General features: G+C 33.8%; 1 protein-coding gene across 1 annotated transcript in view; it reads right to left on the bottom strand.

Moving 5' to 3' along the window:
- LOC134842707 (ankyrin repeat, PH and SEC7 domain containing protein secG-like) overlaps positions 1 to 22,495 on the bottom strand; it is a 91,455-nt gene that overhangs the window by 22,944 nt on the left and 46,016 nt on the right. The gene's annotated exons all lie outside the window — the stretch shown is intronic.

Raw genomic sequence — 22,495 nt, 5'->3', positions numbered from 1 at the left:
CGTGAGACTTGTTAGCTCGAAATTCGACTAAACGTCTAAAATTTCAAATAGTTTTTTTCGCGATAATGAAAAATATCTTTGAATATTGAAAAGTTTTAATCGAGTCACGACTGAGAGGTCTTCAATATATGATTTATCACTCAATTCAGTTCTATGGTTATTTCTGATACTTGAACTTGCGTTGAACACAAAAGCATTACAACGGAGAGTTGGGAAAAAATCAATGAATGCAATGGAATCGTTTTTTTTTTGAAAAATCAATTTTCAAATTTCAAAGAAAAAAAATGCCATGAAAACTCTTTTATTTCTAGAGCATTTCATTATTGGCGTTTGTTTGATAGAATTAGCTCAACTTGAGAAAACTATATAATTTCTTTTTCATCACACTATGGTTGTTTAGCGATGGAAGTTGCCTTCCTACTAACAAAAACAAACAATTAAACTTTAAAGAAATCAAATATCAAAGCTATGAGTTACTCAAATATTTTAACTGCAGCAATTGTTGTTTTTTTATTTTTATCTTTTAATTATGCTTTTGAAGTTAGTATGACTTCAACTTCGGCCCAGGAAATGTCATAAGTAATATTAAACAAGTTGCGAAAACAAGAGTAATTTGAATTTTGTTTTGTTTTGTTTTGTTTCTGCAAAAACATCTTTTTGCTCCGACTTTCCTAACGAAAGTAACAGAATATTTATGCTCGGGTGGTTTTTTTTTTCGTCAATCAAAAATTGATTTTTTAACTAGCGTTTTTGGTGGAATTTTTTATCACTCAAAAAGTATTGTTGCCATGAGTCTAAACTTGAACACATATTTTACCTGCCACCATTTTTTTAACGTTATGGTTGTTTAAAGGTTGCCATTTTGGCCAATTTGGGACAATTAACGCGCGATATATTTCGCGCTATTAACGCGTAAGCGGAGATTTAATCCGTCAAAAAAATTGTTTCAGATTTGTTGAACGAAGCTTATTTGCCTTTATTGATTTGTTACTAGGAGCAAAATTTATTACATGGAATTTTATATGGTATAATTTCTCGTTTTATATGGTGTGGGGGGATGAATTTCACAAAAGTTCTCACACTTACAATAAAAAATTCGTTTTTCTACATTTATTTGTTCATGTTAATACTATTCCATAGACTTCAAAAGGCAGATTAACATTCAGAGCTCCATTCTTGTTTTTTTAAAGTCTTGTATTGTTCTTTTTCTGCTTGATTCGATTTTTTATAAATAAAGTCGTGCAAATGTTTTCTCATATTGTGTCTTCAATTATACCCATTTCTCGGAAAAACTATTGGTCAATTGTTAAACATTCGTTTGAGTTTTGGCTAAAATTGGCCTACACTCATCTCTTGAAAATTCAGCTTAGTTTTTTAAAAACTAAGCTGAACATTCTAATTGATTACTCAATATTTTTGAAACTATGTGTCAAATAACAATACAATAAATACAAAACAAACAAGACTCCTATACAACAAGTTTCTTCCAACCACTTAGGAACGATTTCTATGACCGATTGAATCTCAGCTTACGCGTTAATAGCGCGAAATATATCGCGCGTTAATTGTCCCAAATTGGCCAAAGTGGCAATCTTTAAATCCCCATAACTTTAGAAAAAAATGGTCACAGGTGAAATTTATTTTCAAACTTAAGCTCAAGACAACAATACGTTTTGAACGATAAAGAAAAATTCCGTCAAAAAGCCAAGTCTAAAAATACCCACCCCGAGCACAAATATTCCGTTATTTTCTTACGAAACTCGGAAGAAAAAAATCTACCTTTCTTCAATATTATTTTTGGCAAGTAAACAGCAGAGTACAATGACCTCTTTTAATTTCATGGTATTTAAAACTTAATTAAAACTTAAAAACAGCAAACCTCTTGTATAGTTTGATGTTTTGATTCATTTTTTTGGTAGCGTTGGCAATTCGCAAATTGAAAACACCAAAGGAAACCGTACAGCTTATCACGTAAAATGGGAGTATAAAGTAAAGCAGAGCATGATCTCTGACAAAAATAGTGAACAGTTGAAGGGCGAACACTATAAAGAGTGTAATAAATGATGTGAGGTAACCAAGCTGAATAACAGGAATCGGTAATTTGTTTCCTGCAAATATGACCTTTTCAAACAACAAAGATTTTAAGCTTCCCAAATTGTTTTGAAATTCTGACAAACCTATAAATTGCAAGGTGCCCTTTGGCACAAAATTACCCCAAAAAGCATAATTACAACAAAAAAGTACCAAAAAGCACTTTGTAAAATTCAATTTTGGATCAGAAAATTACCAAAAAAAGAAAAAAGCATAATTACCACAAAAAAAGTATCACAAAAAGCATAATTTTATCAAATTCAATTTCGGACAGAAAAAAAGATTAATTAAAAACAAAATGGATCAGAAAAAAGTGAAATGATTGCCTAAATTTTTCACGTGGGGTTCATAACAGCTGTAACCAACAGCTTGTATTGCGTTTCACAAATTTTCTCGATGCATTATATGGCTGTTGCTTATGTATTGGATAGTACAGAATTTTGTTATTTGGGAAGCGTAATGAATTTGAATATATCCCTTCTTTCTACCGATGTGATCATCATGACCCCTTCTTGATACGACAAAAATAACATCGGGACGGTCAAGTTTCCGAGTCATATAAGACGCTACAAGGGTTAATGTGTAGATAGCGGTAGCTGCTATGCTGTATAAATATGGTGGCAAATAATAATTCTGCAATAAATGTTTGTTCAGGACGTAAACTTGTATCTTTTGATTCAGGCCAAACCATGAATAGTTGCTTGTGAAGCCATCAAATTCACTACCAGAATACACATGTGCCATAAATGGATTTGACAAGAGGTCGGAAAAGAGTAGAGAGTGGTTTTGTAGGTATTTGCCTTCTTGGCCACTTGGTTTGTCAATATCTCTAGCACTGAACTCATACTTGTCGTACTGCAATGTAGGCCATTTTGTGCAAAAAAAAGAATATATGTTGAGTTTTCGGAAAACTTAGGTACTGATTAAATGTTACGAAGTCTTATTGTAATTTCATTAAAAAGTTGAGGCTTGTAAAATTCAAGATCACCAAAATCAACAACATGGACAAAAAACTGTGGAAGAATACAGACATGGGTACGTACCGAATCCAGGGTCAATATGTATTGAAATTGTATAAAGTTTCCCATGTCATAAGATTGGTTATAGGTTCCCTAACTTTTAAGATATTAGGTTGTTTATAGGTTTTCATTAACCCTTTCAATATCATGTCAGTTTCATCATAAATTTAGTTTTAGGCGAAATGGATCGGGTACTTAATTCCAAAGACAGTTTTGATATCAGTAGTACGAATACATAAGCTGGGATTATGTAGAACCTCTACTAATCTATGAGAAATTTTTTCCAAGTTTGTTTGCAGCTCTTGCATCAGCGAAGACAAAACGTGCCCAAAGATCACTTTGATTTTGTCTACACATGATTCCAAATTGGAAAAGATCACCTCTTAGTCTCTGCTGACAGCTTGAAGTGCGTTCCTTCTCTGTGGTGTTCTAAAACTGTATAAAAATCCTGCGGGTTGAATGTGGACCCCATTTTTTTGCATTTGACTGCACACGCGTCAGTCAATCAATTTTGTGCGTGTGTGTCAGTGTGATTACATCCAAAGCATTGAAACGACCCAAAAAAGTTGTGGTTGTGTTGAACAATTGTCCCATTAGGATGTATAAATGATGTTTTTGATTATAGTACTGTGGTTTAGATGATTCAGTGGAATCGACCGAAAAGTTTGTCACAATTAATCGAGTTTTGGAAAATCGCCAGTCACTTGTTGTATAGGAAAAAAAGTGTTAATTCTAAATTGTAATTACCTATTAGTTAGGGTGGTTGGTAGTAGTCAACCAATGCTTGTCCGTCAGTTTTGAGCGTCGCCTGAGATATATCTCATGTGCTACGAAAACGCTACCATCTTCTATGCCTCAGACTCAGATCGGCGGTTGTTCAAAATCTCCAGTTCAACCAGGGCGTCAAATACATAATCCGTCAAATATTTCATTTTAAATGGTTGAGGCGGTTTCATTTTTTTGCACACATATTCCTATTTTGCCGGAGCCGGTAGGTTGTGCAGAAGCTCGAGTTTCACCATAATAATTACGCCTGTATACGCCTGTATATCTCCAACAACTTCATCTCTTGGCAATTTTTTTGCCGCTGCCATTGCGGTCATTTCAATTTTCTAAGAAGCAGCGGAGAGTTTAAGTATTGATCGGTTGATTGATCATTGAATTGATCAGTAAGACAGTCCGTCTGAATGGTCAATCGAAAAGATAAATTAACACTTCAAAATTAAATTTCAACAACCTAGTAAAATTCTACTGAAAAGAATCCACCAAAATAGCTCATTTACCAAGTTGGGACGTATTTGAGGTCTGGAGTGCTTTTGATAGTTTTAATTTTTGCTTAGTTTTGTCAATCAAGCCTGCTTACTTGAATACTTTTCTATAATCCTTCAGAATTCAAAGCAGCATTTGCCTCAAGTTGCTTAAACGGCTTGAAATCCCTATAATTTTGTTATTTTCGGAATGGTCATTTTCTCAATGTAACAGAGAGACTTTTCTTTCTCTGCTTTCGTTAAATTGTAGTAGTGTCAAAAACTTTTATCGCCTCTTTCGAGAGAATCGATAACCCTTTGTATTATGAAACTGTCTCTGTCATGCTTCTCTCTCAAAAACTAACTGTCTCGGCTGCTGCTAGAGGACAAGTCAAAACACAGATTTCACAAAAAAGCGGAAATTGTACAGCAAAAAGAAACTGTTTTAAAGACAAACTCACTCCCTGTGAGGTAGCGTGCTCAGTATGATCTTCCCCGTCATCTACAACTACCATCGAGCTGTGATCACCATCTTCTTCTTCGCTCTTTCGCTGTCTGTTCGATAAGAAAATTCTTCTTCCTTCTCCTCCTTGCTTTCAACCACAATGTCAACATGACCGATGGCACTCATTCTCACTTCCTCTAAAGATCGCCCACAGTTCATTTTCGCACTGATGTTAAGGACAGTAAGAAACAATTAAATTTGAGAACAAAATAATTCAGCCGCTAGAAGTTAAAAGCGAAGAGATTGCGCGAAAGACTTTATGATAAAGCGTTTGTTTAAGAAATATCAAATTGTTTAACCGAGCAGCCCAAAATACTCCAAAAACTTTTAGAATTATTAGACACGGCAGTAAGTTTTGCTAAATTTTATTTTCTTGGCGGACCAGATATTATTTTCTGAAAAAACATTATCTTCTTGAAACTGGATGAAAGCTTCCATGATGTCTACCGTTGCATCTGGATTGATCTCTTCTGAGTTGACGCCGTCGAAGTGTACTCCAAAGGTCTGGATGATTGCTTGTTAATAAGAACTGTTAGCGAGGTCTCGAACTGTCCTCGAAGCTCAAGGTTCGCTCAAGGTTCGCGTTTTTTGTACAGATATACTTTGGAACCATAAGTTTTGATAGCCAATCAAACAAATCGTCCATTACAAAGCTCAAGGTCCCAATTCAATTGCTTCAATGCTTCCACAACTAATTCTCTCATACTTTTCGATTCATACTCTGATGTGGTCTGTTGCTGCTGTTGCTTCAACTTAGTTTTTAACCAATCGCTAAAACTCAACCTTGCTTTTTGTTGCTGTGAATTCATATTAACTTTGAAATTCATACTATATTTGAGACAAACAACGTATTCTATTGTTTTATAAACATGCTTACCAAAATAGAAACAAAATTGAATTCCAAAACGAACACTTTTTAAACAAGAGTCCAAGAAAAACTCTGCCAACACCTGTAAACTCTAAAATACCAAAGTCTCTACGTATTTCAATCAGTATTTTATGGGTAAGTTTTTTTGTCATCTGCGAGTTGAGCAGCTAAAAATTTCTCAGAAAGATTGCGTTTGTATCACTTGTTGTGGCTCTATGAAAACGCATTAGACGAATACTTGATAACGTGCTATATCAACGGGAAGCGCTGGTTTGACCAGAACTAAACTCATGTAAGCTTTATCTTGAGACCTGATCAAGCTCATAAAAAAATCATTTGGAGAGTTTGCAACTTTTGAGTTCTTTTTTTTTCAGGTTTCAGACTCGTTTATTTTGTTATCCACGTAATTAATTTGTTAGTGTTTATTGCAGCGCCCGCGAGAAATATGAATCGCTTGATTCATGCTATGGATCACATCTTCAGAAGTTTTGTAGGTTCCAAGAGGAAATTATTTGTTTCTATTACAATTGATATAATAGTTGAAAACACAAGTCCCAGTGTTAACGTTTCTAAAAACGACTGACACCTCATTGATCTTCAGGACTCAACGGCTCAGCTAATGCTGCACGGAATGATGCAAGAGTGTTTCCGTTGTATGTGTCCAAAGATGCTTTTGAGGAAAGGTCAACCGTGAAAATTTCCATTTTCTAAAATTGCTAATACAATAACATCAAACATTTTCATTAATAAAACTTTTAATTAGAATTAAGCACTTTGCCACTTTCTCTTGGTTAAACATTACAGGACAATACTAATTAGAATTGAAGACAATACTAATTAGAATCAAACAATTTTCCCCAGTCTCTTGGTTAAAATTGTTTAAACATAACTTGAGTTTGTTCTTTTTTTGTGAAAGGAAATTAATAAACGAAAAAGCACTAACCAGTTTTATGTTTTGAATAAAATCGTTCACAGTTTAACTCCCTCCAGATTAAATTTTTTTATTTTAACTCTTTTTTTAGTTTGAGTTTTTTACACGTCTCTTTTCTTCAATCTGTCCACGATTTGTTAACAAAGTTTTTTAAGCATTCTTGGGGAGATAAAATTTTTAAACCTTGAAAAATTTTGTTCATAAAAAAGGAATCTATTCTTTGTACATGAATTTGTTAAGCGTTGCAAAAATCGGTTCTCAAAATGTGAACGGCACTATGCAACGTATAGAGCGAGCAAAAAGAGGCAGTGCTTTTATATCCCATTTTTTACCAAGTTTCAGCGACTTTCCGTTCCGATTTTTTATATGAGTTAAAAGTAAAAAAAGTGCCAAGCTCAAAGGAAAAACATTTGTTTACTGCCACGTTTGGTTATTTTTTTAATTTTGTCTTTTTTCTTTTTTTTCTGAAAATGTTTTGAGAAATATATACCTTATCTTAATACATAAGACCCTAGATTGAAGACGTATTCGTGTATTTATTCTCTTAAGAGTTGGAAAATGCCAATGCAGTCAAAGATTACGAGCAAGTTGAGTGAAATTTTCAAATGATGTATAATTTTTTGAGTTTGAAAAAAAAACAAATCAAGAAGCTTTCAACATTTCAATTGAAATTTTGATAAAAATATTCAGCTCTGAGAAATCTCGCTCAAAATGCTTTTTTTTCTGCTGGAAAGTTTGAATTTTAACATTTATTTTGATTGCTATTTTCGTTCAAACTTTTTGTGCAAACAGCGCTTCCGAATACAGAGAGCGTAAATTGTCTTCACTTAGCAAATGAAATTCAAAACTTCGAACTTCAAGATATTTTATTCAAAAATATGAAACATCTGAAAATGGCTCACATAAATAAAAACAGCTTGTGTTATCATTAAATTATGAAATCGTTGTGGACTGTGAAGATCAAGTTTTGTTAGAAGAAATTGCCAAAAATCATAACATCGCCAAGAGACAGTAGGAAAAAGGCCAATACAGTCAAAGATTATCATCAAATTGATTGATAATTTTTTCGATTTTGTATAAGTTTTTAAGTTTTGAAGAGGAGAGTATCATAATGTAAAAAAAAATAATTTTTTCTTATTGATTTTTTCGGACAATATTTCTGAGAAAAATGACGCAGTAAGATTTTTTTGTGCTCGAAAATCAAATTTTCAAAATCCTTTTTGATTACAAAACTTATCCACTCTTTTTGCTCACATAGCGCGTTCAAAAAGATACAGCGTAAATCGCCTTCATTGAGCAAATGGTTTCAAAGTTTCGAACTTGAAGTGATCAAAAAATATACTTAAACAAGCGTAACGTTAAACGGTGTTTCAACACAAAAGAGGACAAAAATTACACCAATGCAAAAGGCGTGTTTTATTTTCACATATTTACTACAAAATTTTTTATAAACCTATCGATCTCAAGTTTAGGACGAGATCTAAAGATTAGGGTGGCTGTATATGATTTACTTTCAATCGAGCTGCACACTAATATTTTCAAACTACAAACATTCTGAATCTCTTGGGGCTAAATCTTTTACCAGACCGAGTTTTTACCAGACCACAATGCAATAACTCAATTAGTTTAAGTTAAAACTAGTGGAAGATTTCAAAAGGAAGTGGTTAGAACAAACAAAACTTTGTTGAGAAACGTGAAATCATTGTCTTCCACCAAACTAAATGGCGTCAATACATCTGTCACTCAAAGTTGTTTATCGAGTCTGGTAAAATGTCCATGTTTTATTTTTTCTGGTAAAAGGTCGGTCTGGTAAAAAGTCGGTACCCGAATCCCTATTTTTAATCTGAAATTTTTAAATTCACACCAAAAAATTCAAATTGTATTTAACTGCAAGGCTTGCTAGTACTTGTCAATTTTTGTCTGCAAAATTTCGTTAGCGTTCTTATTTTTGAAACTATGGAACGAAAAAAAAACAATCAATCTTCTTGAAAAAACTTGCTTAAGAGTGAACTTTTTTTCGGTTTATTGGGACTTTTAAAACTTGATTTTTTGAGAGATACTTTTGAAAGTTTGATAGCCCGACGGCTTGCTTCATGAGACTAAAATATTTAGAATGTTTGAAATAAACTCATGTTTTCAAGCTTGATGGCTTCATTCAAGAATTTTAAGTTTTTTGCCAATCAGTTCAAACGAGAACAACTTGAAATGTTTGAAAAGTTCATCGCTTGATTGGTCTTAGTTTGAGCAATTTGTAATTGGATAATTTTTGTACCACCATGATTTGCGTTTGACGTCTGCATTTGAGGCAAACATTTTCAGCCTAGAAAAAAATCAAGCATTTGTTGGTAGTTCTAAGCCGGTTTTTCCGCGCACAAATGAACTTACTTCATTATAAATTGATTTTTTTTCAACATGGGGTCAGTCAACATAATTAATGAAACGTTGTCAGACTACTTGAAAAATATGTCGATAAGCAGTATGTAAAATTTTTATCCAGTTTTAGAAACTAGAGGAAGCGGATCTAGGATTTTAAAAAAAAACTGTAAAAAAATTTTAAACTTTTTTAAGTCAAAATTTCTTTCTGGGCTCTCTCAACTAGCTATAAAGACACTTTTTTGGCCAAATTTTCTGCGCTGCTGGCAAAATGTTTAAAAAAAACAGGCCAGAGAAGGTTCTTAGGCACTATTTTGGCTTTTTGGATTTCACTAAAATTGTGCTTTTTGGGCACGTAATTGCCCCACCCCGAATTGTAAAAACCTAGTCTTTGGATCTTCAGTAAGCGTTTCCCGTCACCAAAAATTCAACAACTCTACCAAATAAATTTTTTTCAAAAATAATTGTGTTCCGAACGTTTTATATCATTGAAATACAATTTTTTTAAGTATGGAAACAGTGGCTGACCTAGGATTTTCTCGAGGGGAGTGGATTTCCAAAAAAAAATTTGAAAACTTTGTCAACCTTTTTTTAAGTTTGACCAAAAGGATTTTTCGAGCTCAGCCAAAGCACCAAAAAGACCCTGTTTTGACCAAATTTTATGCGCCGCAGCTAAAAATTTCAAAAAAACAGGCCAAAAAAAATGTTTTTAGGCACTTTTTGGAAAATGTTGACCAAAAATTGCGTTGTTTCCGCGCGCTTCCTCAAAGTTAGTAAATATTGACTCCAAGACGCCTTTAGAAAAATTTTAGGGTCAATCAGCCAAAAATGGATATCTCAAAATTGTACAAAGGGGGACCCTCTGTGTCGGCAGGAGGTCGAGTCCCTAAGAAAAAAAAGCGTCCGCCCCCCCCCCCCCCCCACCCTCTCCGCCACTATATCCGCTGGTGTTTGAGCTATTGCACCATCGTCTTGCACCACCATCATCGTCTTGCACCACCAACAAATTATGCTTACCCAATTTTCCGTTTGTTGAGTTGTTATGAAACTTTACAGAATTCACTAACTTTTTGGTTTTGTAAAATTGGTTGACAAGGTTTAATGAAAATTGTTGTTCAAAAGCCATTGGTTGGATTAATGGAGTTACTATAGCACAAAAAAAACTTTTTCAAAAGATTGCTAGAAGTATTTAACGCGTTGCATAAGAATAAAAAATTCAATTCAGATTTCAGAAGCATGGCATGGCAAAAACTTTAAACTTGGATATTGAGAAATGATTGAAAAAAAAAATGAATTATATCAAAAGCCTGTCTCGCATGATCAAAAATAGATGTTTGCCTTATACCATATAAACAAATTCAATGCTTAAACATGAAAGCTAATGTTTTTATAAAAGAAACGTTTAAGCTTCGGCTTAAACTTTTGGTTAAGGCAATTAGTTCTCAGTCTCATCTCTCTACACACCTGAATATTTTCGACTTTTTAAAGAGTCTTTTCTAGTATTCTCAAATGATTTATTTGCCATTTGTCGTTTTTTGGTTTATTTAAGTCATGACCAAACCCTGATTGTTTTCACTGCTCATCAAGATGTCTGAATTAATTGTATTCAGAGCATTCCAAAAGGCTTTTTGTATTTATTTTTAAATGCTTTGTTCAAATGAGTAGCTGCACTAGGATTTCGTCAAGGGTGAGGGTAAAAAAATCGAACAATATTGACCTTTTTGTAGTTGATCAAATTGGCTTTCCGAGCACTCTTAAAGCTATTTATTTTGACCATTTTTTGAGCTGCGGGCAGGCTTTGAAAAAAAGCCAACAAGATTTTTGCGCGTGCTCCCCCTCAAACCATGTATACATTTGAATACAAAGCGGCGCCGATAGAAATTTTTAGGGTCATTTGTCCACAGGTCGATGTCTCGCGAACCGAAGAATTCAAACCTTTGGAGGGTAAAGGGTGGATTCTTTTGGGAGGTGAAAGGGTCCTCCCCCTAAATAGGTCCTTGGTTAAGACATTGCCTTTCACGAACAAATCAAGAAGTTCCTGATTTGAAAAAAAACTACAAGTTTTCAACAACTTTCACTGATGCCAGAGAGCAGAGCATTCCAATATGGACGATTGAACTAATTGCTTAGAAGTTATACAGTCCTTGGTGGTCAGCGTTTTGGCGCCACCGTTATGTACGAGCGCGCGCAGCGGGCGAGCTCAGTCTATTTTCAACGAGCCACCGCGAGTTTATATTATAAGTTGTTTTGGGAGAAGAAAACCGATCGTTTTTTATCTATCGAAGTTGTCGCTCGCATTTCTTCCATTGTGACTTGCTTCCAGAGCTAGAGAAAAGGCCAGCTGAAAGTGCAAGCTCCAATCACTTCACTGGGAGAAATTCCACTTTTTCCCGGAAGAATCGGGAAATTAGAAGAAAAAACAGATTCATTTTTGAAAATTTAAATTGTTTTGTAAGTACCTTCATATCCTAGCGTAAATATTTTGGTCACACACCGGATGACCAGCTTTAAAATCTATAGGAGAGAAAAAATCAAATTGTTAAACTGCTCAGCTCGCTTTCTTTGTAACAGTGGAACATTCCAAAACTAATTTTTTTCTCTGCTCAGAGAACATAACATGCGGTCTTTTTTTTTTGTCTTTTGTTTGGCAATGGAGGTACTTTTAAGTAGATAGATGAGGCTTTGAAAAGAAAAACAATTTTTTTGTCATCTGTCCCATTCATGACTAAACGTTTTGTGTTTCAAAGCAGCTCAAATTTCTTGTCATGTCTTTTGTCCCAAAGGGTCAGTCTTAAATGAGCAACCATAGTGCAATGGGCACAAGTGATTGTTCAAGATTCAAGAATTGCTTTTCTGAAAAGTTTTTAGGTTGATTGGCAAATTGGTAACACGAAAAATTTGTGAGCAATATGCCTGGGTTCGAATCCAGGAGAGCTTAGAAACATCGTTTTAATTCAAACTGAAATCCTAAATCAAGAGTACTAAAGTAGTGCAAGCAGCAAAGAGCCAAAAATCCCGACGATGCCTCGCGCCCTGACCCCATGGTGGTCTGTCGTTTGCGCAGTCTTTTGTGGTTGGGCGGGGGTAGGGGCTCCGGCGGAGTCTTTTACAGAAACTGAGACTCATCAATTTATGGGGCAGGAAACTAATCTCGAATTCTAGCACTGATAAAAATTTGCTGCAATTTTGCTAGCGTGTCTGTCTTGAAGAGTACAGCAGACGATTATCTTCGACTTCTAGTGGGAAAACGCCCTCGTTTCGAAATTTTTCAGTTTTTCTTCAGAAAAAATGGAATCAATTGGAGTAATTATTTAAAATCCTGAAACGCAATTTTTCGACTATTACATAGGGGGCCTGATCCGACTCGGGTCACAGACGAAAAGTTCGTCCACTTTTCATGTTTTAATATAAAAAAGCAAAAAAACTCATGTCTTCCAAAATGAAACAGACTAAAACCTGCGATCTTCACTGGGGTTCTTTATTTGACAAATGGAAACACATTTAGAGTAATAGATGATGCTTTGAAAAATATTTATTTTTTTGTCATTTGTCCCATTCATCACTTTTATCACTTTGTTTCAAAACAACTCAAGTTACGTGTCTTGACATTCGTGCAAAACAGTTTACAGTAAGCAGCCATAGTGTAGTGGTAAAACATTTTAAAACATTAAGAAACTAATGTAAGCAGTTCAAGGCTCGGATAAGACAAAGAAATGTTTTTTTTTTGTTTTTTTTTCATTTTTCTGCTCTGATCGATTTGAATTTTTTCTTCTTGATTGAAAATAGCCGATTTGGAAAACAGGAAGAAAGGAAGGCAGGAAGGCCTTAAAAACTAATTGAATTGCTGATTATCTTTTTCCTGCATGCAAGAAAACGAGATAATTTTTTTAAAAAAATTGATCCAAATTTGTATATCTGACTCAGTGCAGTTTCTGCTGCCCAGCAGGTGATGAGCAGAACTTGTCACCAAAAACAAAATTGAACAACAACTCTGTCTCTTTTATTTTGTTGAATTGCATTGGCAACTGCATAGTTTAAGGGACCAGTAGTCAAATGGGTAGGTAGGAGGCTCAGTACAATAGATTAGACGTTCGAACCCCGCTGTGAAAGAATCAGAGAAAATGTTTCCTTTGTTAAGAAAATGCTGAACATTTGCCGGAAAATCACTCAACTAGTGCCACTAGCAAAAAAGCGGAGAGCTTTCGCTATCGGCCGAAACCAGTACTGGATTGTCGGCCTTTTTCCGCCATCTTTCCATATGAGCGCGGGCAGCGCGCGTGCTCAGTCAACTTTAAATGGGCCACTGCGACTTCTTAATTTTATGCTTGCGACCAGGAAAAAAAATTCGCAAAGTTATCGCAAATTTTCCCTCCATTTTTCCCTGTTAGCTTTTTCTTCCCCAGCTAGAAAAAAGTAAATTAGAAGTGCAATTTCTATTCATTTGCCTGGGAGAAATCCAAATTTTTCCGGGAGCAATGGGGAAATTAAACGAAGAACAAGTTAATTTTGAAAGTTTGAAGCATTTTATATAGTTACTTAGCCTAGCTTATATGTTTTTGTCTCACACGTCAAAAAACAGGTGCCTTTCCCAATTGCAAACAAAAAAAAACTCACATTTTAATTTGCCCAGCTTGCTAATTTTTTAACAGTGAAACATTTAAAATAGCTTTTTTTCTCGGCCCGCAAATGTCGTGGTTCCAGTGTTTTTTGTCTTGCACTCTTAAAACGAGTGAACAGGTTCGGACCTCTATTCGAGCGAAAAATTTTTCTTTTTCAAAATCAAAATTTAATACTTGTTCTGTTTAATTTGAAATGAATTTTTTAAATCATTTTTCAACTTTTAATTCTGCAACTACTTTCATTCATTTGAGTTTATTCGAAGCATTAGAAGTTTTAAAAACAGACCATTTGTTTTCTATGTCGATATGTATGGACGCGGCAACTAAAAACTCTCTTTTTTAAAAAAAATTGTTTGATAGGAACAAAAAAGTTATGCTTCTTAACATGTTTTGGAATACTGTTGTTTCACTGTTTTTTCGCGGTAAATAGCTAACTTGCCCACACTGCCGTTTCATTGCGTTATTGTTCCGACTTTCGATACGAAAGTAACGGAATATTTGTGCTCGGGGTGGGTTTTTTTTTCTTCAGACAAATTTCGACTTTTTAACTAGCCATTTTTGACGGATTTTTTTAAATCATTCAAAAGGCATTGTTGTCCTGAGCTTAAATTTGAAAAAAATTTTCACCTGTGATCATTTTTCGTAAAGTTATGAGGGTTTAAAGATTGCCATTTTGGCCATTTTGACCAATTTGGGACAATTAACGCGCAATATAATTCGCGCTATTAACGCGTAAGCGAAGAATTAATCCGTCTTATAAATCGTTCCAAATTGGTTGAATGAAGCTTATTTGCCATAAATGATTTGTTAGAAGGAGCGAAATCTCTCTTTTTGTACTTTATATGGCGTGTGGGGGGATGATTTTTATTAAAAAATTCAAATTTTAGAAAAAAAAAATTCTTTTTATTTTATTTCATTTAATTTTTTTATGTTATTACTGCTGCTCCCTAAACCTTAAAGGCAGTCGGAACATTCAGGGCTTCGCCCTGATACGAGCAGTCTTGTTGTAATTTCAAACTAGTATACACTGAAAAACTAATATACACTGACTGATGCAACTATTTTCACAACTCTTCATGACAATTCTCTTGTTAGATTCACTAATAGTTGGGATCATTTCAAAACTAGAGTCGCCCTCTCAATTAAACAGTTAATATCTCTAACTCTGAAAAACGAAAACATTATAGAGCAAAAAAGTCTTCTTTAGAAACACAAAAATTGACAGAGTTGTTCAATACAAGACTCCTATCAACGGCCTATCCTGATTTTGAGGAAAAACTAAACAGTTCTCAATTCCATGGTTAATTCAGAATTAATGGACAAAATATTTCTGGATGTTGAAAGAAGGACTCTCAGGATGAACTTAAAAAAATTGCAAAAAAGCAAACCTCGAAAATTGATCAAAAATTTTAATCGCGACTGGCTATTTGAAAAACAGTCAGGAATTTTTTTTCTGATTAATGATTCACCAGTGAAACAGTTAAGTTTTGAAATGATGAATAAAATTGAAGATCACCCGGCATATTTGAAAACTACTCGGCGAGTAATTAGCTATCCACTATAAAAAAAAGTATAATAAAAACAAAAAATAACAAAACCTTGCAGCAACCCCTTTCTTTCCAGTCTCAAAAAGCCTGAAACATGATGACAGGTATAAAAAAAACATTAACTTTGAGAAAAGGCACAGGTTTCTGAGCAATCTTACGATTAAAAAAGACAAATTAATAGTGATTTGAAGGTATGACACATGAACAAACTTGAGTTTAAATGTAATCATTCGTCTTTTTTTTCGTTTTTAAATGTTTAGATCTCGTTCACGCAGCTCCAGATCAATTGATAAATTTAAAATTCAATTGAAAATGTCTATTGGGTAGAAAAATAAATCAATTACTGTGATGCAATTGGCGATTCCTTTCCCCTAAACTATTGTTGACTCCAAAACTAATATAGGACAATAATACCAGATCAAGAATCCAGCCCAATCTGTAAATCTTGGCCACCGGATAAAATAATAATAAATTTTGTTTGGAAATTGATTTCCTGGTCATTTTGAGATAGGCTTGCAGTTTTATCAACTATCCAATCTAGCAAAAACTAAAACAACGTGGACAAAAAATGACTTATTGCAATCCACAAATAAAATAAAGATCTACAACAGATCTCTAAAACAAATGCTTAGTCATACTCAACTGTTTCAGAGGTCGGTACAGTTAAAATTAGCCATCAAAACTTAAAATGTGAAAATTGAAAAAACGTTTGTCACTTTTTTGAGAACCCAGCTATTTCATAACCCAGTAGGTGAACGAAAATCCGGACTGAACGAAAATAAAGACTTTATACGACTTTATGAACATTGAACAAAATTTTCTAATATATCCAAACTTCTGACTGTTCACTTTGTGACAACACAAACTCTAACAAAGCTTCAGCTGCACCAAATGTTTTTTTTCAAAAACGGATCTACACTCTTGCCCCAAGAAAAAATTTCCACAAAAATACTAATTTTTTTAAACAATAAATGCTTTCAAATTCGGCGAAGTCTTCTAATTTCATTTGAGAATCAGCAAAACTAATTTTTACAACTAATGAATAAGTTCTAGAGTACACAGTAACCGAACTTCTAGGTGTCCTGGCGACAATGACAAAAAGTTTTTTTTCCATGATTGTGCTAAAATCCAAGCCGCAATTCTCAATGAGCGTTCAAAACTCATACTTTTCCCTATGAAAAATATTATCAAAACAATTCAAAAATGAACAATCAAACATCGGAAATTTTCTACAGTATCAAAACTTCAAAAAGAACATTTTTTAAATTGATGTTGCTAATTGCTCATGTAATCTAGCCAAAGATACATAGAAAAACTTTTGCTAATTTGGTTTTGAGGAAATACCGAAATCAGAAAAATTTGTGGAAATCCATAAACATCAAAAAAATTGACACTTTTTTCCGGGTCCGAGCTTTGGACGGATTATTAGAAACTTCATAACCCAACAGATATACTTTCATCAACAAACCTATGAAAATATATTTAACGCGTTTTCTAATAAGGTTGATCATGCTGTAGCAAATAAGAGACGATGTGTAGCAAACCGAAAAAAACTTTTAGGTTGATGGGTAAGAAGTTTCCGAGATAAGTTGTTGATGTTCCCCCTTGATTAAAAATTTTGTCAATGCATCAGGATAAGACATAGATAAAGGGATGCACTCGAAGAATTGATACAAAAAACTGTAGAGTTTTCGATATATTGCTTCCGAAATTGTTAGAAAAAGCAAAAACGAGTTTGAAATTGCCCCAGATTTTGCGCATGTAGACGACTAAAGCTGTCGGAAAATTTCAAGACCACTAGTCAACAATTGTTGAGAAATCTAAAGAAAAGACATAATGATTGGCTCATTACCATCTCTGTGAATGGAACCTGTACACAACACACATCTATTGAAAGAAACAATATGTAACGAACAGAAAAGTGATGAGCTATCAAATATTTGAATGATTTTGAATTCACAAAAAATTAGGTGTCGAAGATCAACTCCCATTAGACAATGATCAGGTTATACTCTCATCATAAATGCGATCATAGAAAAACGAACTTTTTGTTTTTGCATACCACACTGAAAAACGATGCAAAACATTTCACTGTTCTATACGAGAAAACTATGATACAAACTAATGAACCAACGGATCCATGCTGACATAATTAGAGAAATCAAAATAACAGTTGACATGAACATTTCTACAAAATAACAGTTCTTGCTTCGTAAGCCCTGCCATCTTGCTTCTAATAGCTGACTATGTTATACTAGTTTTTGATGATTGATATCAGACTTCAATAACAGATAATATAACTGTATTTGGCTATTAGAACCGCTTCCATTTCTTATGCCAAAAATTAATGTATCACATTTTACAAGTGGTGAAGTGTTTTGCGCGCGTCATCAAATTCTTTTACCATGTAGATGTCATCACTTTAGCGAGTTAGCTTAAACTAGTTATGCTTCTTCATGGTTGTATCGCTCGTCAAAAAAAAATAAATTTTTAAAAAGTGTAAATGAGGCTTCCCTAAAACTTTGGGGTCAATTAGAGACAACGCCACTAAAAACGACCCTGTTAGGACATATTTCAAGCAACAAACTAATTCTATCAATTGAGCGAAAAAATTTTTCCTCTTAAATTTTCAAAATTTTCTGATCGAAAGAAATTAAAACTAAGCCATCCTCTTTTCTTAATTTTCAGCTTCTAAATTTCAAAACAAATGGGAATAACAACAACATATACACATTTGGAATAAGGAGAATTGATAGACTGTGATGTTTCGTCGCCACATCTGATCTTTGGCCTAAAGTAACTTGTTTTTTTTCTTATCAACCGGTTATATTTGTTTAAAAACAGTCTATTCTTTCTTGGCACCCTCCATTAAAAAGTTGTGAAACATTCTGTTGGTAAGAGTCTCCCTCTCAGTGATACTAACAGTCCATCTAAAAGAAGGCACGGTCAATAACCGAAACAAATCTTACGCCTTGTACAGTCCTGAATTTGGGTGTGAAAACTTTTGATTAATTTCTTTTGCGATAAATTATGAAGATTATTTCTTCCTTAAATTGAGAAGAACGCAAAAACCACTTTTCTACAGTGGAATGCAAATTCAGACCACGAATGATAAGTAACAAAGTGATTTATCAAAATTTCCAAAAACAGAACACTAGAAACTAACAATTTTTCATGCTGCAAATTTTAAATAAACCGTAAGCACTTTGTGATCTTTCAAATATAGTCTATTCAACTCCATATGACTTTTTATTCATGGCCTACGTATGAAATTCTTTTTTGCAAAGTGGCCTGTAGCTAACTCCATTATCAACTACGGTACAATCCAAAAAACAAGAAAGCCTAAAATCACATCCTTTTATAATCCAAATCCTGAAAATTCAGCCAACTTTCAAAATAATTTCGAAGCCCTTCAATGAAATAAGCTAGAACTTACTGTCTTATACAGCTCTTTTATGATCCGAACCGGCAATTTGGCCCGTCCAACAAAAAATTGTGAGCCAAAGCGTTGATCAGTTCGTAATACGTTTACGCTCTCTCTTGAAAGTCCGCAATTAGCCGACTATAAATGGATCAAAAACATGTCCATCTTTCAAAAGACTGAAAGCAACGTCACCTGTCCAATATTTTTTTGTTTTACCATTGTCTTTTGCAATTGACAGAGAAAAGATTTTTGGAAAATGATATAGTTTAAGGGGTCGATACAACTTCATAACTGTACCGGCAAAAATTAGTTGTTTTCAACTTGATGTTAGTGATGATGGTTTCTGGATCGACTTAACATCCGTAATCAATAGGGTTAGGAGTTCAAAAGTATTCAAACTGAAGGAAACTATTAAGAACATAAAACATTCTTTAATATCGAGTCGAGACGCATCTAATTGTTCCGACTTTCGATACGAAAGTAACGGAATATTTGTGCTCGGGGTGGGTTTTTTTTTCTTCAGACAAATTTTGACTTTTTAACTAGCCATTTTTGACGGATTTTTTAAATATCATTCAAGAGGTATTGTTGTCCTGAGCTCAAATATGAAAAGATATTTCACCTGTGATTATTTTTCAAAAAGTTACGGGGGTTTAAAGATTGCCATTTTGGCCAATTTGGGATAATTAACACGCGATATTTTTCGCGCTCTTAACGTGTAAGCGGAGAGTTAATCCGTCTTAGAAGTCGTTCCAAATTGGTTGAAAGAGGCTTATTTGACATAATTGGTTTGTTTCAAGGAGCGAAATCTATCCTTTTGTACTTTATGTGGCGTGTGGGGGGATGATTTTCATAAAAAGTTTCAAATTTTAGAAGAAAAAAAATGTTCATTTTGTTTTATTTCTTTGAACTTTTTAATTTCATTACTGCTCCATAAACCTTAAAAGGCACACGGAACATTCAGGGCTCCGCCCTGATACGAGCAGTCTTGTCTTTATTTATGATAAACGGCTGCAGTTTTTGTGCATAGTAAATGCATAGTCTTCAAATTCATAGTACAACAAGACTGCTCGTTTCAGGGCGAAGCCCTGAAAGTTTCGACTGCCTTTTAAGGTCTATGGAGCATTAATAAGATGAAAAATTTCAAAGTAATAAAAAAAATTTAAAAAAATATTTTGAAAAAAATTGAGATTTCATGTAAAAACATCCCCTTACACGTCATATTAAGTACAAATTGATAGATTTTGCGCCTATTAACAAATCAGTTATGGCATATAAGCTTCCTTGAACCAATTTAGAACGATTTCTAAGACGGATTAAATCTCGCTTACGCGTTAATAGCGCGAAATATAACGCGCGTTAATTGTCCCAAATTGGCCAAAATGGCAATCTTTAAACCCCCATAACTTTACGAAAAATGATCACAGGTGAAATATCTTTTCAAATTCAAGCTCAGGACAACAATAGCTTTCGAATGATATAAAAAAATTCCGTCAAAAATGGCTAGTTAAAAAGTCGAAATTTGTCTGAAGAAAAAAAAACCCAACCCCGAGCACAAATATTCCGTTACTTTCGTATCGAAAGTCGGAACAAAAATATCAAAGGTTCTACTAATTGCACAAAATCATTTCTGATTTTTTTTCGACTCGAGTCAAAATATGATTCGACTCTTCTATTTCTCCCTACTTTCGGAAGAATTTTACGAAAAATACTCGTATTTTACGAAAAATACAAAACTAAATAGAAAAGTGCGGAATAATAATCACACCATTCATATTCGTAATTTTTTTAATTGATAATTTTAGTTTCCTATTATAAAAGCAAAGCATTTACTCGAAACTATTGGCCGCTTTTTTAGTATACCGACTACAGTTTCAAATATTAGCACTAATTTTGGCCGAAAATGTTCAGTATTTTTTTTTTAATTCTATGTATGTTGAATAATACGTGAAGGGAGTCGGTTAACAAATTGAACTGTACAATCAGGGTTTTTTGGTTCATGAATTTGAGGTGAAATAATTCACTGCATAATCTTTTAAATTGTTTTACCAATTGCAATAGAGGAGAGATTGGTTAGTCGGTACAAAAATCACATCACATATTCTTAACCATGAAATTAGCTCTTTTTTATAGCGCAGGTGGATTCGTATCTAGGTACAATAGGGGAGATTAAATAAATCGTTGCTGCTTACGCTCACGCATTGGTAAAGCAATGGAAAAGTCGACCGCACAAATATCCCAAATTGCAGAGAAGCAAAAAATCAATTGCCGGGCAAATAAATTCCGTTACTTTTTTGACAATTAAAAAATCATTTTTCAAAATTCAATTTTCTCCAACGATCTCGAAGGTACAATATGGTTTCAAAGTTATGGTCAAAAATACAATTTTCAAACATGCGTGATAATAAGGAAAGTGATAGGAAGCTGAAATTTTGGGATACAAAACTAGAAAAGAGCCCTTAGTCGATGGTAAAATGAGAGTGAGAATATCGGAGCTGGCATTAAGGGATTGATTCATTCCCATCAAACTATAGTCGCTCCAGAGAGTCATTGGATTTTCAAACAGCTGTAAAAAAGGCAACTGTAATCTGCTCTGAACTTCTTTTGGAATGTAACACATATCACAATAGCGCAGCCTTGCAATTCTTGTCTTTGAATTAGTCTCGTTTACGAAATGATCCCTAGACACTTTTCCTCTTTTTCATATGCGGTACTATATATGTAAAACTTTAGTTCATTTAGGGTGAAGCAAAAATTGTTGTAAAATACGGTTTGTCAAACATTAGTAGAATGGATTTTAATTGTTTCGACAATTTTTGGCTTGATGGTCTTGATTTGGCTGGGTGCCGGACGACAAGCCGATGGGATTTCGAGCCGAATCGTAGAATTAGGGTTTTCAAGCCAAATAATTCAAAAGTAATGAAATATGATTAATTTGAAGACTGCTTTGAAAATTTTCGCAACTTCAACGATTTTGTTTCCCAGTTTTTCATTGAATTTAATTAAGCCTCTGATTCATATTTAGAAAAATTAAAAAAAAAACATTGTTAAAGGCATTTTTGATGTTTTTAAAATATGCATTTCAAAATCCGGCTAATGTAACTATCTGATGCCATTCAATAAAAAATCCTTATTATGAATAACGTTCAGTATGGACTAAACTTGTCCAACTTTGAAAAATAAAAAATAGTATATTGAGATGCTTGTAAAGTTTCAATTTTGGCCAAAATTTTTTTGGGATTGTAGTCCCGTCGGCCTGTTGACCTAGACACGTTTTCCTCGGGTCAAAACAGAAGAAAATTGAATTGATTGCATGATATCATAGCAGGTAAAATCATTAAATAACATTTGGTCCCCGCATCCAAGTTTTGGCATAAGTAATCGATTATAACGGATTATTATGTTAAATTTCTGACAGTTATAATTGATTTCAAATACCAAACTTTGGTGTTTAAAGGATTTACAATCATTTATAATCGTGACATTTTCTAAGAGGTTACAATCTCTTATAGTCGATTATAATTGATTATAGTTTATGCAAAAAAACTCAATAAATCAATTCTAAATCATGATTATCAATTATTATCTCTTATTTTGCCAACATTTTGTCACAGCAAATTTTTTAAAAATTATATCCCATTATTAACTTATTATCCTATTTTTCTGTCAATATTAAAACTCTTAAAGCAAGATGTCTTGTCTTACTTCGGTTCATCTTAACACAAAGTTTTACCACGAAACAAAGGTTTCACAGAGATTCTTTCACATTAATTGAAAGGTTCCCCTGGCAAGTGAAAAATTTAAATCTTTCGAATAAAACATGAAACTAAAGCAACGTTCTGGTGTTTTCGGGAAAAACTTGTGCATCCTG

Source organism: Symsagittifera roscoffensis, chromosome 3 (assembly GCF_963678635.1).
Source record: "Symsagittifera roscoffensis chromosome 3, txSymRosc1.1, whole genome shotgun sequence".
In the NCBI taxonomy this organism is placed as follows: Eukaryota; Metazoa; Xenacoelomorpha; order Acoela; family Convolutidae; genus Symsagittifera; species Symsagittifera roscoffensis.
This window is presented reverse-complemented; position numbering and strand designations above follow the sequence as displayed.